Here is a 16,230-nt window from a genome sequence, read left to right on the forward strand (position 1 = left end):
CATTTCCGTCCACTCAGGAACCACCGATAGGCTATAATCACCTATATTTCATCCTGTGGATTTGGGATAATGAAGCTCTCCTGTATGTCAAGTGGTCATTGGAGATATAAACTGTGATTCGTCACACCGCTGCAAGCCATGCAAATGCAGAGATGGCAAAGGCAGACTGAATTGTGGGTTGCACTCTGGCGAGTTCCAGATTTTGGCCCAAGCTAAGTAAGCTTCGGTTTAGGGCCTCACGTTATGAGGGGTCTCTGGATACAAAAAAAGGCATTAAGTTCAAGTTTTGCACACAATGTATTTTCTTTTAAAGACATTTCCAGAGCAAATAGGCTTATTGCAAGCTAACCATTTTTGTTAGATTATTAGATTTCCGTTGCGTCTTTGCCAAGTAAAAATAAAGGTTTATTAGTCCTATTTTCACTGTCCTTTTTATCCATCACATTACAAAATAACAATGTTTCTTTTTATAATGCTGTGGGCCGTTTAAGCTTGACATAATTTAGGGCCTCAGCATGTCATAATCTGGCCTTGCCCCAGATAGACCCAAGTCTGGTCTGATCCGAAATATCATCTTCGAAATGGGCTGTTTACTCATCCCTGCTCTGTCATTGGAAGCTGCCATATACTGAGTCAGATCATTGGTCCATCTAGCTCAGTATTGTCTTCACAGACTGCCAGCGTGGTGTAATGGTTAGAGTGCTGGACTAGGACCGGGGAGACCTGAGTTCAAATCCCCATTCAGCCATGATACGAGCTGGGTGACTCTGGGCCAGTCACTTCTCTCTCAGCCTAGCCTACTTCACAGGGTTGTTGTGAAAGAGAAACTTAAGTATGTAGTACACCGCTCTGGGCTCCTTGGAGGAAGAGCAGGATATAAATGTAATAATATAGACTGGCAGCAGCTTCTCCAAGGTTGCAGGCAGGAGCTTCTCTCAGCCCTCTCTTGGAGATGCCAGGGAGGGGACTTGGGACCTTCTGCATGCTCTTCCCAGAGCGGCCCCATCCCCTGAGAGGAATATCTTGCAGCACTCACACATCAAGTCTCCCATTCAAATGCAAACCAGGGCAGACCCTGCTTAGCAAAGGGGACGATTTGTGCTCGCTACTGCAACACCGGCTCTTCTCCCTTGTTTGAATCCACAGCACATCTGCTCTGAGGTGTGTCCAGCAGCAGGGGGCTACCTTGCAGCCAACGTTAGTCTCCTGAGCCACTATAAGTGGGAGGAATTATGGTGCCAGTGGGATGAAGGCAGTCTGTCTGTGTGGCAGGTGTGACTTGTCAAGCATCAGCTCTCTGCACCTGTTCATCCTACTGACCACTAGGGGCTTTAGTGGTAGATGTAGCCAATGAGGGAACCCCTCTGGATTCCATTCGTTATCTCTGCTCTGAGTCCACCTGACAGGTAGGCTGATCTCCTCAGGCTCCTTCTTTCCTCACCAGCACCATGATGTAGCTAGATGCAAGAAACCTTTTGGACCTTAAGCACCAGTCTCCAGGTATGCTTAATGAGCTGCTCTCTCCTCACACATCCATTCCCTCTGCTGCATAAAACTCTCCCCTGCAACAACAGTATGGTGGGAGGGACTCCATATTGCATGTTATGGAGTCCTTTCTCGTGCTCTTGCGTCTTCTGAAGCAGATGGAGAGGAAATACCAGCGAGCAGAATTTGAAAAACATTCCCTGAGCAACTGCCTGGTTGGGGGGTGCAGAGCAGGAGGAGGCAAAGGGGGCCTCTGAGCTCCCAAAGGCTGAAGCCCCCTGAAAGCCTATTACTATTGTTATTTACTGAGAGCCTTGAGGGGTTCATATGCAGGAGCAAAGTCTCAAGACTACTTTTTGTCCTAAGATACTTCTTCGGCCTGGCTCATGATGATGACTCCAGATGGCTTAGTGGGGAAGGTCAGGGGCTGAGAGTTCAAATCCCCCCTGGGAGCAGAGCTGGTTTTGTGGTAGCAAGCATGGATTGTCCCCTTTGTTAAGCAGGGTCTGCCCTGGTTTGCATTTGAATGGGACACCATATCTGAACACTGTAAAGGATGCACTGTGAGCATCCCTTAAGGGATGGAGCCGCTCTGGGAAGAACATCAGAAGGTTCCAAGTTCCCTCCCTGGCAGCATCTTCAAGACAGGGCTGAGAGATTCCTGCCTGCAACCTTGGAGAAGCTGCTGCCAGGTTGTGTAGACAATACAGAGCTAGATGGACCAATGGTCTGACTCAGTAGATGGCAGCTTCCTGTGTTCCTATGATGCACTATGCTCATGATGATCTCATAACTATTCTTGGGGAGACAGGGAACATTCTAGACTGGAGCTGCCAGTGCCCACTGGTCCTTCCTCCTGTTCCTTTAAAAACAGCTTGATCTGTAGATGTTTGCAGATGTTGAGAAGGAAGCATCACCTGCTGATTTCTGCAGAGCAAAGTCCTGCCCCAAAGCAGACCATGCTGTTTTTTTCCTGGTGAGTCAGCAACCCTACAAAATGCAGAAGAGGACAGGAATGGATGCTTCTTTTAAAAAGAGAGTAAGACGCTTGCTCTGTTCCACTAGTTAAATTTTGCTTGAGTGGTTCTTTGGAATGTTTGGCTCAGAATTGTGTACCACTGAAATAAATGAAACAAGTTAGTCATGCCTAACTTAAAAGTCCCATTGGTTTCAATGAGGGTAACTAACTTTGGATATTTATTTATTTATTTATTGAATGTATATACCACCTAGTATAAAAATCTCTAGGTGGTGTACAGAATTAAAAACATAAAACATAACACATTTAAAATAGATATTGTCTAGTTGCTTTTTTAAAGATAGTTAATTTGGGCCCCTGGGTTCCCAGCTTACAGACCCCCCCAGAAGACCTTTGATCTCTCAAAGCAATAGAAATGAAGGGGGGGGAATTAAAATGGCTAAAGTAAATAGATTTAATGTTATTAATTAGTTTCCTATTTTTATTCTTATATGTAAACATAAACTTGCATGTTAGAAATGCCATATGCCTTTTCTGGCTCAAAGGCCTTTTCCTTCTGTTTCATGCTAGAACAATGGGAGAGAAGAGCTGGTCTTGTGGTAGCAGGCATGAATTGTCTCCTTTGCTAAGCAGGGTCCACCCTGGTTTGCATTTGAATGGGAGACATATGTGAGCACTGTAAGATATTCTCCTCAGGGGATCTGGCTGAGAGCATCTGCATGATCGCCTGCAGAAGGTTCCAAGTTCCCTCCCTGGCAGCATCTCCAAGATAGGGCTGAGAGAGACTCCTGCCTGCAACCTTGGAGAAGCTGCTGCCAGTCTGTGTTGACAATACTGAGCTAGAGGGACCAGTGGTCTGACTCGGTATAAGGCAGCTTCCTGTGTTCCTAATGCAATTTGCGGCTTCCACTTTAGTGCTGTCTTAATAAGACTCCTCCTTTGGTCACTGTCTGAGCCAATCTTGCCTTACCTGTTTCTCCTCAATTGTCTTTTTGTTTTGGGTTTTCTCCTGGCTTGAATCTTGCAGCTACAGAGATTTGGACATGACTTTCTGCTTTGACCTGCTCCTGTCCTGACTAGGCTCTTCCACTGCAACAGACTAGTAAGTCCTTGATCTCTGCCTTGGCTGCAGAAGGTCCTACCTTTTTTTTTGTTTTAAAAAAATTGTGCCTTTCTATATTCCTCCTTGTCGTGTTATTTGGTCAGTGACTGGCACTCCCAGGGTGCAATCGGAGCTCTTGATGCTCCACAAAATGGGGGGCATGTTGGTGTTTGCAACTGGCAGCATTAAATGGAGTTATTTATGGATAACCAAACCTGGGAACAGAAGTTAATAACTTTTGCACAAAGCCGTAAAAAATGTAATAGTAATGCTAAATGGACACCTTGGGCAATATCAAGTTAGCAGTATGCATTTTGATTGGAGTCTGGTGTATAATCTGAACAAAACCTTTTCCTTTTGCTTGGGTTCCTTTTTAATCAGTAGATATAGAGCAGGCATGGGAAACAGATGGTCTGTCAGCTGCATGTGGATCTTAAAGCCACTTTTCTGCTGACTCTGTGTTTTTGTTAGAATCTTTGGAACATCGGCATTCATATATATATATATATATATATATATATATATATATATATATATATATATATATTCTGATTCGTGTGGCCACAGAAAGGCATGAGTGTTGGAGCGCTTGGCTGAAACTAAGGAAATTGCCCCTACAATTGGGTCTTTCCATGGTCCCATGCTATGCATGACTTTAAATCTTGGAATTTAGACATTTGGAAATGTCAGTGACTTCAAGGATTTATTCACTGTACTTTATCCTTGTCATGGTGTGAAACGATGAGCAGAAAAGATGAAGCCATGTTAGGCCTGCTTAAAGATGTTAAGCAAGCTTGCTCGGCCCATAGCTAGGACCCAGTGCAATGTCTTTTGAATGGGACAGTTGAAATGTGTAACCATCAATCACTTTATTTGTTTAGCCATAGCCATAACAAAGAGTTCTGGCTCAAAATTAGGCAGTTCTAGGAGAGGGAGAGAGAAAGACATTGTATTCTGATGATGACCATAAAAAACTTTTCAGGATGTTCAGTTCCGGTTATTATGTTCATGGATCAAATATATAGCTCTCAGACCAGACCCAGATAAAAACAACATTAAAGGTAAATATCAATACAGGTGTGTGTGTGTAGGAACTATTATTTTATTTTATTTTATTTCTCTTCTGCCCTTCCAAAATGTTTCAGGGCAGTTTACATGAAAATAACGCTAAAATCAATTAACTATTAAAATCTAAAACTGTAAAAACATAAAACCATTATTAAAACAATTAAAACATCTTTTAAAACCCTGGAAAACTATTACATAAAATTAATATAAAATAAAGTGAAGCAAAACCTGAATTAACAGTTTCTAACACACCACGAACAAATCTTAATTGCCGACATACAAAATTTGGCTACCAGATGCGAAACACGGGTGTATTTATCAGAGAGAAATAACTTAATATAAAAGTTATTTGGGTATCTAAAAACAAGAGGATCAATATATCTAGAATTCAAATCACGATCAAAGGCACAATACAAAAGCACATGGCCAACTGTCTCAGCATCCCCATTCCCACAAGGACACAGTCTCTCCAGGTAGGGGAAGGATTAAATGTGTAGTATGCAAAAACCTGGACACACATGATGCTGGCTTATACTGAGCTGGACCATTGATACTTCCGTTTTGTATTTGCTTGACAATACACCAATTGACCTATTACTCATGATATCAAGGTCCTGAATGTTCAGTCGTTGCTCCACAAAATCTAAAATTGACTCTGGGTCTATCGCACTTGATCCTGCAGAAGGATGTCTGTCTCTGTACTGCGGAGATATGCTGAGATATGTCAGTGAGTCAGATTTAAGCAAAAGTGCTGCCCACTCATTGTAATCCAGGTTGTACAAAAGGCTGTTCGGATGTGGCTTAATGTAACAGAATGTTCTCATAAAAAATAGGAGATTAATTATGGGTTCAGATCTCATGAACTGAATGAGCTGAGTCACGATCTGAGTCTTCCATCTGAGTCATGGGTCTGACTATTCAAGCTTAGCAATGCCAAGGCTTTTGCTTGTTCCCACTTTCTCTTCGTCTGCTCTCTCTGTGACAAGTGTCTCTGACTAGTTCTTACTAATCTAAGTAAACCGGCATCTGGACTGAGCCATTTAAAATAGGAGGGCTCATGATGTGATGGAAGGTTGCCCTGCCAACATTCTTATAGATAGAAAACTAGCATTTCTAGGAGAAGACTAGGCTAGAATTCATCTTCCCTGACACACCAGCTTTCTGTATGAAGGGAAATTTATTTTTGTATGGAGGAGGAATCAGTCATGTCTTCAGTCTGACATGGTACTGCTGAGGTGTAGGCTTACTATCTCATTGAGAATTAGGTCTTTGTATAGAACATGAGGAGGCGAGTCTCCCAGTCGGTGAGACTCGCGGAAATGGAGTTTGCGGGGAGAGCAGGCTTAGCCCGCTCTAACCCTACAGGGTTAGATTCATTCTGTTTCTATTATGAGAAGATATTGTGGGACAAGGAAATATGAGTCACTTGTGGTCCCAGTTGCTGCTTTGTCTCATTTGCTACTTTCAGTCCACATTTGTATGTTGGGTATTCGTGTGCAACTCGTAGTTTTTAAAGGCTAGTTTTCTGAAATGTTTCTCTAAACACTGAGAAGTGTCTTGAAAGATGGCAGTTCCAAATCAGATTGTACAACAAAGATCTGGATTAGTGGTACTGGGTTGGTTTAAGCTCTTCCACACTATTTTGTCTTGTTCACTGTATGGATCTTCTAGACTCTCATAATCTCCTGTCTCATTCATGGTAGAATTTGTGGCTGAGAAATTGGTGGTTTAGTGAATGGTAATTAGGTATATATTTTCTATACAGTGGCCATTCTTGCCATCTGTATTGCCAAACATACTATGTTTTTACAGGAATGTGGTGGGTTGGGCAAGTATGAAAGAGCTCGTCTAGGCGAGGAGAGCTGGTCTTGTGGTAGCAAGCATGACTTGTCTTCTTTGCTAAGCAGGGTCTGCCCTGGTTGCATATGAATGGGAGACTATCTTGCAAGCACTGCAAGATATTCCCCTCAGGGGATGGAGCCACTCTGGGAAGAGTATCTGAGGTTCCAAGTCCCAGCCCTGGCATCTCCAAGACAGGGCTGAGAGAGACTCCTGCCTGCAACCTTGGAGAAGCCACTGCCAGTCTGTGTAGACAATACTGAGCTAGATGGGCCAATAGTCTGACTCGGTATATGGAAGCTTCCTATGTCCCTATGTCCCTTCTCTAGAATCATATAATCAAATAATTTTAAGAGCTTCAAGGGACCATGACGGACCTAGTCCAGCATTGTTCTCAGTGCGGGAAACTGTTATAGCAGTTTATTCTGGTTTATTGGTTATGCTTTTAGTTCATCAAAGATAGTGCTTCAGATCATCCGTTATGAGGATATGTTGCATGACTGACCTTTGTATTACTGTATTGTAATATTTAGACCTGTTAAAGTAACTGCTTTTGTATCCCCACCTCTAAACTAAAATTAATTCCGTGAAATATACTTCAGTTGAAAGGAAGTTGATTTCTTATGGAAAAGACTGGAGATGTTTTAAATGAAGTAATTGCAGCAATTGGTTCTCTAGAACTCGTTATATGCAGTTTCTATATCCGTGGCTTTGTGTATTCATGAGTGTTTAATTGACACCTGGTTTCACTATCCGTGGATACAAAAGGGTTAAAACCCACATATCTCTGATTCCTAGAGGGCTGGAAGTGACCGCAGAGGCCATTGCCAGTTGCCATTTTTGTCTGTGAGAGTCATTTAGTGACTCATTTCAGCCAGCAAGCAAGCAAATAAATAAATAAATCTGTGGTTTTTGGGACCGTTTGGGGAGCATTGTTAGATGCCAGGAGACCCACAGAGCATGCTAGGGCACTTTATTTGACCCATTTCTGTGGGGTTTTTTTGCATGTGCTTTTTGAGTCTGGAAGCCTAACCCCATGTTCCCACAGACTCAATGACTCATTATCCGCAGTTTCATTATCCACGGTAATATGTGGGAACGGAACCCCCGTGGATAATGAGGTCCACCTGTATGCATGATTTCTATGGTTGGTCAGCTTGTTATAACATAATAGTGTACGATATATTGTCAAATAGGAAGAGAGCACCTGAGGTGAAAACTGAGGTTCTTGGACATTTCTCACCAGAGACTAATACCTACATATTGCCCACAAAAAGTCATGTTGCAATGAATCGGTACCGCTTTGTAAGGTGCCATTGCAATTTTAAGAACAGCCCTGCTGGATCAGGCCCAAGGTCCATCTAGCCCAGCATCCTGCTTCACACCGTGGCCCACCAGGTGCTGTTAGAAGCCTACAGGCAGGAGCTGACAATTCTGTCCGAGTGCTCTATGTTTGGATCCATTTCCAGCTTTTCATTCTGAGAGTCCCATGGGTGAAATAATATATGGTCTAGTGTGTCCATGCTAGCAAGTGCTGCTTCCCATTGTCAGTTCACGTAAACGCACTATGGGAAAGAAAAGGGGTTCAGATGCTCTCAAACTCTCTGGTGCCTATGAATGTAGCGGGCACAACTTCCTGGTGAATGACAAACAGATGTCCACACTCACACAAATTGCAGTGGGGAAGTACAAGAAGCTCTCCAGTATCACGAGTTCATTTTCTGTGGTTCTGCCCATTCGTGGGTAGCTCCTTGTACACCCATTTAGATATCACAGGGGCTGTCCCAGTTATGCACAGGTTTTCCAGTAAGGAACATCCCTTTAACTACCCCCTAACTAAATTGGTATGTCTACAGCAGCCTCCGTGACACACCTTCTGAAATGCAGTGTGGATGCTGCTCCAGGAAGTGCAAAGAGCAAAAATCCGCTCTGGGGCTGCTCCTCCTCTAAACTTTAAACTTCCTTGTGTGTCTGTGCAGGCTGACTCAGTGGTGTGGGTGGGGTGGTTTTAATACCCACTCAGCATGAGAGTGGATGGTTCGAGGTTTAAATGTCCACTGTTGCCCACTTCTCAGCTGGCATACAAGAGTAGATATTAATTGATTTGCTTTGATTTGATTTATATACTGCCCTTCCAAAAATGGCTCAGGGCGGTTTACATCCAAATAAAAACAATTATAATAAATTAACAATTAAAATCAAAACTAAATCAGTTAAAATCATTTAAACATTAAAATCATTTAAAAACAACATTAAAAAATTCAAACTAAAAATCTAATTAAAAGCCTGGGTGAATAAATGTGTCTTCAGTGCCTTTTAAAAAGTTGCCAGAGATGCAGCTTTTAAAAATATCTAAACTATAACCCTGCTTTTGTTTTAAAAAACCAACCCCGCACCAGTTAAAGAACCTAACCCCATTTGACGGGTTTGCTCTAATAATCCAGTATCGCAGTTTCGGCGTTTGTGGAACTTTCCATGAATGTTATCCTGAATATTGGAGGGCCTTTTTGTCAGGGTGATCACCTGTGCCAGATATTACTTTCTTCAGATGGCTGTGTCCGTGGGGACATTCATTATGGAGTATGTTTGAGTCATGGCATGGATCACTATGATCATATAAATAGCTTCCTGATGTTGCATCTGTCACTGTGGTTGGTTGTACTGGATCAGATGTTATTTTCCTCTGAATGTGGAGGGTTGTAGATCATTGGAGCTGGGCCTCAGTGCAACATTGGTCGGTAACTAACACTCTTTTGGTTTTCTTCCATTGTTGGAGCAAATGGAGCATAAGAACTTGAAAGAAGCGCTGGCCAAGGCTCATTCAGTCTAGCATCCCACCTCATGCAGTGGCCACCAGGTGCAGTTGGGGAGCCCACAAGTGGGCAAGAGAGAGAAACTGCCCCTCTCTTGGTGCCTCCTAGCGTCAGAGGCAGGCCACCTCTGATCTTGATGGAAGTATATAGCTACCAAGGCTAGCAGCCATTGATAGCCTTATCCTCTATGATTTTGTCTAATTCAGAGGAGAGGGGAGAGCCAGTCTTGTGGTAGCAAGCATGAATAGTCCACTTTGCTAAGCCGGGTCTGCCCTGGTTGCATCTGAATGGAAGACTACATGTGTGAGTACTGTAAGATATTCCCCTTAGGGATGGGGCTGCTCTGGGATGAACTGCAACATACTTGTATGCCAACGGTTCCAAGTTTCCTTCCTGGCATCTCCAAGATAGGGTTGAGAGAGACTCCTGCCTGCAACCTTGGAGAAGCTGCTGCCAATCTGTGTATGATACTGAGCTAAATAGATCAGGGGTCTGACTCAGTATAAGGCAGCTTCCAATGTCCACCTTTTAAAACCATTTTGATTGGTGGCCATCATACCCGGTGGCAGTGAATTCCATAGTTGAACTACACATCCTGTAAAGAAGTACTTCCACCTTTAGTAGCCTCTCTTACGCTAGACTTTGGTACTGGAAGCTGGCCGTGTCTTTTACCCTAGCAGCACTGGCATTAAGCATTCTCTGCTTTCTCTTCTTCTGTTGTTGCAAGCTTCTCTGTGGCACAAAGCTGGCACTGAGAGGTTAATTACCTTTCTCTAATTATTTCCATGTGTTGTCTTTTCATGTGTTGCCCATGAATTACCTTTGTGTTTCTCTCCCAGACTACCTGGCATTTTTACCCCTTAGGAGGTCCACGGAAGGCAAAGGCTTGATGTAAAGTCTGTAGTTTTTACTCCATAACCAGCTTGTAAAATATGAACTGAATTAATCATAACTGCAAAAAGAGTAATGGCACATTTTCTCTTGTTTTATCTTTAGTGCCTTTCAGATCATGTTTTAAAACCGTCTGCATCTGGCACAGAGAATGAGGCAGCGGCTTTGGTAGTGGATAGCAAGAGGCAAAGGTCAAACCAGAGGCTGCACAAATATTGCGGGCTGGATTTATTGTTTTAATTAAGAGTGTGGCAGTTCATCATAAACTGTTTATGGTGTTTTTGCACAGTGCAGTGTTTTGAAATCAGCTGTTTTAATGAAAACATAATGTCATATATGTCAAAGTTCTAAATATTTTTGAGAGTGAAATATGGAAACATGAACTTTAATTCTGGGTTTACTAGGATTAGCTCATTGAATTATTATTTTTTTAAATCCCTTAAGAGTGTCATGGCATGGGTACAATATAGTTCCATATTGGTGTGTACGAGGGTGTATATAGGCGGAAGGTCTGGAGGTAATGCAGCTTATTGTAAAATGTGGGGGGGGGAATCCAAGCTCATGGGGTGGGGAGGGAGGGGGAGAGAGAGAGAGAGAGAGAGAGAGAGAGAGAGAGAGATGCATAACGTATGGAAAAAACAAAACTATTGCTTGTTGTTTAGAATGTTAGATTAAAGAAGCAATCAGAGATAAGACGCTCCATCCATAAAACACAGTATGAGTCCATTCTATGGTAGAAGAAAACCGAATAAGCACTGGAATGAAGGGGGAAGGGAAGAAAAGAATTCTGTAGATAATATGACGCCGTGATGTTCTGGCATCAGCAGCTTTGTGGCTAATTATTTATAATAACCTCAAAGATTATAGGTTTTGGGCAAACCTATAGCACTAAGCAATTTTCAGTTTTGCTCTTGTTGCTGTGTAGTTATGTCAGGCAATTTTGGTTGCTTTTATGATGTCGCATGATAAAATATTTGGATAATCTCAAAATTGTATTTTTAAAATATATTTTTGTAGTGCTCTCCTTAGAAAATAGAAATTAAGTCAGTCATTAGATGCCGGGCCACAGTAGCTGACGGAGCTGGGTAATGTATGTTCTCTTCTGCGCTATACTTGGTCAAGTTTTATATATATCGTATTCCACATTATTTTATTAACTTTAATATCTGCACTTCCTATTACCAGACATGCCTCTCATTCAAAGCACAGAGGCACAGTTCTCTAATCAGAAGTGACAAGCTATATACTTTCTTTCAGCCATTATTCGGTAGCCTAGAGCAAGGAGCTGTTTCCCCACGAAAATGTTTTGAATTGGGTTATTTTTATTGAAGTATTAAAGTAATTCTTCAGATTTTAGGCTATTATTTAAGCACTTTTGGGGGGAATGCAATAACCTCTGGATTTGTACAGCCTTTATGTTTAACCATTACAATAGGGGGATGTAATGCCCAGAACCTAACAATATTTAGGTAATTAAACAACATTGGTACACTGTGTTGGTTCAGTTACTGGGGAACAGTACTGAACTAAAGCACTGTTTTGAGCCGCTCAGAGGACAATTTGCTATGGGGCAGCTAAGAAATAAAGTTGTTTTTTATAATAATAATAATAATAATAATGTGAACCTGGATGCCACAGTTCTGTTGAAATATTTGTGCTAGTGCTGACCTGAACAGCCTTCCGTATTCTCTGTCCTATGCACAGGTGGCTAAAATGGAGGGCATTTGCCAATTGTGGGGTGGGGGAATGAAATTCTTCAGGTGCAGTCCCCTGCTAACTGAGCAAAGACACACCTTTTTGAAGTGGTGATGCTTTTTATTTAGCAGGGGGAGAGCAACTGGCCCTATCCACCCCCAGCTCAGCATCCCTCCAGTGGCTGTTACTGGTATCGATCTTTTCTTTCTTTTTAGGGTTGTGAGCCCTTTGGGGACAGGGAGCAATCTTATTTATTTATATTTATGTAAACAACTTTGGGAGCGTTTGTTGAAAAGCAGTCTATAAATAGTCATCATATTATTTATTTATTTATTTATTTATTCATTCATTCGATTCAACAACGATTATAGGGCTGCTCAACTTCGGCCCTCCTGCAGATGTTGGCCTACAATTCCCATAACCCCTGGCTATCGGCCACTGTAGCTGGGGATTATGGGAGCTGTAGTTCAAAAACAGCTTGGGGGCCTAAGTTGAGCAGGCCTGAATTATAGTCATCATGGTGTTTCTGGATGGTGGTGGCGGCTTGCATCTGGTTTGCAGTTGTGGTGGGAATGAGTCCTTATCTCCCCCTTTTCATCATGATTTTGTGGGTCCCCAGAACAGTGCTGGAAATAGGGTGCCTCCTAGCAGCTGGCCTTAGCCACCATCATATTTTTTTCTCCCTGGAATTGATGCTTATGACATAGCACCATTCCCAGGACTTTTCAGACCAAGAAAAGAAAAGGCAATTGGCTAGAGTCAACCATGGAGAAGAGCTCTAGTGCTCTTGCCACCACCCAAAGGCACAGCACAAGGTAAAATAAAGAAAAAAGACACCAACCAGACACCAACCAGCCCCCTGAAAGTCCATATGATTTTGTGCCCCATCCAGTGTTTGCTCTTGTTTCATCCCTATTCATCAAATTTGAAAGAAAATTCCTGAAATAACTCCACTGTTGACAATACTCCAGCTTCATATCTTCTGCTATGTCTACATATCTATATGGCAGGGGAAATGTAGATCTGTTTGTTTAAGTAGGACTGAAACAGGAGCATAGGAATCTGCCTCATACCCAGTCAGAGCACTGGTCCATTTCACTCATTATTGTCTGCACCGGGATAGGCAATCTTGACTCTCCAGTTGTTAAGTCCTGCTGGTTCCAGTGGAAGATATTTAAGCATGTGTTCAGGGCTGACTAGAGGATGATTTCTTTGCTGCAAATTAAAATATGGCTGCCTCCCTGCCTTATGTCTCCTTGTATACTGAGCAGTGTAACAATAGCAAGTTAAATTACCTGGGGTCCTATTTTTGGGATGGGTCATCTCTCAGTGGTAGCCTTGCATGCAGACGTGTCTCTTCATGGCATCTCTGGTTTAGGCTGGAAAAGACTCCTGTCTGAAAACCTGGAGAGCCTCTGCTAGTCAGTGTAGACAATGTGGAGCTAGGCTGACAAATGGTCTGATTTGGTAGAAGGCAGCTTTGTATGTTCAACTATCACACGATTATGCTCCACATGATATGAGTCTGGCCTCAGTACTAGCACCAGGCATCATCTAAGAGGCAACTGGTCCTATGTGGAGTTAGGCAAGCTGACGTTCATGGACATCAGTGGGTTGAGTAGGCCTGCTCAACTTTGGGCCCCCAGCTGTTTTGGGACTGCAACTCCCATAATCCCCAGCCACAGTGGCCAATAGTTAGGAATTATGGGAATTGTAGGCCAACATCTACAGGAAGGTGTAGGCACACCACCACTGCATCATGTAGGGCTAAGGAAGTGTACACCCATCCTCTCTGAATATCTGTCCATACTGTCACAATTGTGTGAATTTATTTATTTATTTATTTATTCATTCATTCATTCATTCATTCGATTTCTATACTGCCCTTCCAAAAATGGCTCAGGGCAGTTTACATTCAAACAAAACAATTAAAATCAATTAACAGTTAAAAACAGAGACTATAAAACACCATAAAACAATTAACACTTAAAAAATTCAAAACAGTGTAAAAACCCTGGAAAACCAGGTTACAACAAGTTATAAACATTTACAACCATTTAAAAACCCTGGAAGGCCAAGCCAAACAGATAGGTTTTGAGGGCTCTCCTGAAGGCCAATAATGAATCCAAATTATGGATTTTTGCGTGGAGTGCCTTCCACAGCCCAGGAGCAGCTACAGAGAAGGCCCGCCTTTGAGTCGCCACCAGACGTACCAATGGTAATTGGAGACAGACCTCCTCAGATGACCTTAATGTGCAGTGGGGGATCATCATCATCATTGATTGATTGATTGATTTGATTTGATTTGATTTGTATGTATGTATTTGATTTGTATACTGCCCTTCCAAAATGGCTCAGGGTGGTTTACAATTAAAACTGCAGAAGATGGGGTGGCACAGCTACAGTGAAAATCAGAAAGGTCTTGCATCTCATCGCATGGAATGCAAAGGATATTGCAACTCAGAAGTTCCTGCTAGGCATTTATGCACATCTTCCAAAAGGGCTGTTGCCAGTGGCTCTTTTTCTCCAAACTTTGCAAAACTGATACACACATGTCCCTCTGAAATGTTGGCCATCCACTTGTCAGCTCACCCGTGGTGAGTGCCACCAGTTCTCTGGCGAGCAGGATGCCCATAGCCACACAGACCTCCTCCCCAGAGGCCTCATTTTCACTGCTGTTTTTGAGGAGATAACCCGCAGGAATCCCCCCTGAGCAGTAGGAGAGGGCTCCCACTGTTTCTTACCATCTCCATCTCCCAGTGCAAATGATAGAAGACCCACTTCCTTGCTAAGCCCTCTGCCTGTGTGCCAGAAAATGATCTGAGGGAAGAGGAGGAATTGGTGGAAACCAATGACTGGTTAGAGAGCTTAAGCCTAAATTAGTGGATCCCTGGTTGGTGCTATAGATGGTTGCCTGGTTTGGCTTCATGACTGTGCCAGCCCTGAATGTGTTTAACCCTCCTATTGAAATTAGTGGGTTTTCAAAGTGCTTAACTTTGGCTGGATTTGAATGATTAACTGAAAACAAACAAAGTCCCAGTGTTGTTATGCAGCTTTATGCGAATCCAAGTTACCCTGGAATCAATAATCCATGAAAAATTGCAGTTAAGCAGGAGGAGAAACCCAACTCTAGAAATATATTAAGATCTATGTGCATATTGGACATTAGCTCTATAGACCAGGTATATTGGGAATATGTTTCCAAATATTTCAACCATTGTTGACCTTTGGTTATATAACTCCATGCTCAGAGAAATAGATTTGCATAGATTTAGTATTACATGGTAAATAACTACAGAGGACAGTGCATATTTCCCCTTAAAATGCAGCATTTATAAGCAAGACATTAAATTATGCCCATCAGACAAAGCAAGAGAATCTCAACCTTTTTTTTAATATAGCACATTCTGTAGGGAAGACATCTCGGCTTCTGAAAAGCGCATGCATTAGTCGTCTGATTCATGTGGTGACATGTGGCATATCCAAATGCGTTATGGATCTCCTAGGAATAAAAACAACATAGCAAAATCATCACCTTGGGATCCTCATTGAGTGAATATTTTACAGACATACTCCTTTTATATTTATATAATAATTTAGTGTTATGACAATTTTTTAGCAGTGTTGGCAGTTTTTCTTTTTTTATAATGGTATTATATTTGTGAGCCTATTAAGCGCACATGGGCTAAACTACGGGAAAAAGTATTTTTCATAATTCCTCTGGGTGCATGTAGCAAAAGAAACCATATTGGTTGAGAAAAAAATGTTAATAAAAGGTCAAGCAGAACTTTCCAGTGTTTATCATGATATCTGGAGCTATTTGGAGCTTTCTGGAATGGTGTGCTGGAAAGAGATTTATGGCGATAGGTAGATGGGAAACGCCTCATATTCTGTGTGGGTTTGGGGAGGGTGACAAATGTGCTTGAACCTATTATTGGAAAATACCCACATTTTGACACCAAGTACACAACAACCTTTGTATTAGAAATTTTGGTTAAAATTAGCAAATTGGCATCCACATATGTATTAGCAATTGGCATTCACACATGCCAATGCACACATGCTCAACATTATCCTGTTGTAGGCCAAGCCAGGGTCTCTGCCAAGGCAGGGATACAGATAATACATGAGCCAGGTGGGGTGATTGGTACCATTTGCAAGGAGATGGTACCCCTAGAGATGGAAAAGAGGCGAGAACATTGCAAGACTGCCTGCTTTCAGTGTTTTATTGTGCTTTTATTGTCCTGACCATTGGGTCTGCAGCAGCCAAATTTGCAATGGTGCTTTAAAAGTTTGAAAACAGAAAAACTATTAAGCAACTTTATCAATGTTGTCGATTGATAATGGAAACAGAAGTG

The 16,230-nt window shown here is 42.2% G+C and overlaps 1 long non-coding RNA gene across 3 annotated transcripts in view; it reads left to right on the forward strand.

The window, feature by feature from the left end:
- Window positions 1–1,375: 1,375 nt before the first annotated feature.
- The window catches only part of LOC128334506 (uncharacterized), a 317,003-nt gene continuing 302,148 nt past the window's right edge, over window positions 1,376–16,230 (forward strand). Inside the window, exons 1-2 of one of the 3 annotated variants that reach the window (XR_008311296.1) lie at window positions 1,376–1,500; window positions 3,498–3,566. This is a non-coding gene — a long non-coding RNA (uncharacterized LOC128334506). Of the gene's footprint in view, window positions 1,501–2,390; window positions 2,525–3,491; window positions 3,567–16,230 lie in introns of those variants that run through there. The other 2 variants (XR_008311297.1, XR_008311298.1) reach the window with 2 other exon arrangements.

This window comes from Hemicordylus capensis, chromosome 9 (genome assembly GCF_027244095.1).
Source record: "Hemicordylus capensis ecotype Gifberg chromosome 9, rHemCap1.1.pri, whole genome shotgun sequence".
NCBI classification, from domain to species: Eukaryota; Metazoa; Chordata; class Lepidosauria; order Squamata; family Cordylidae; genus Hemicordylus; species Hemicordylus capensis.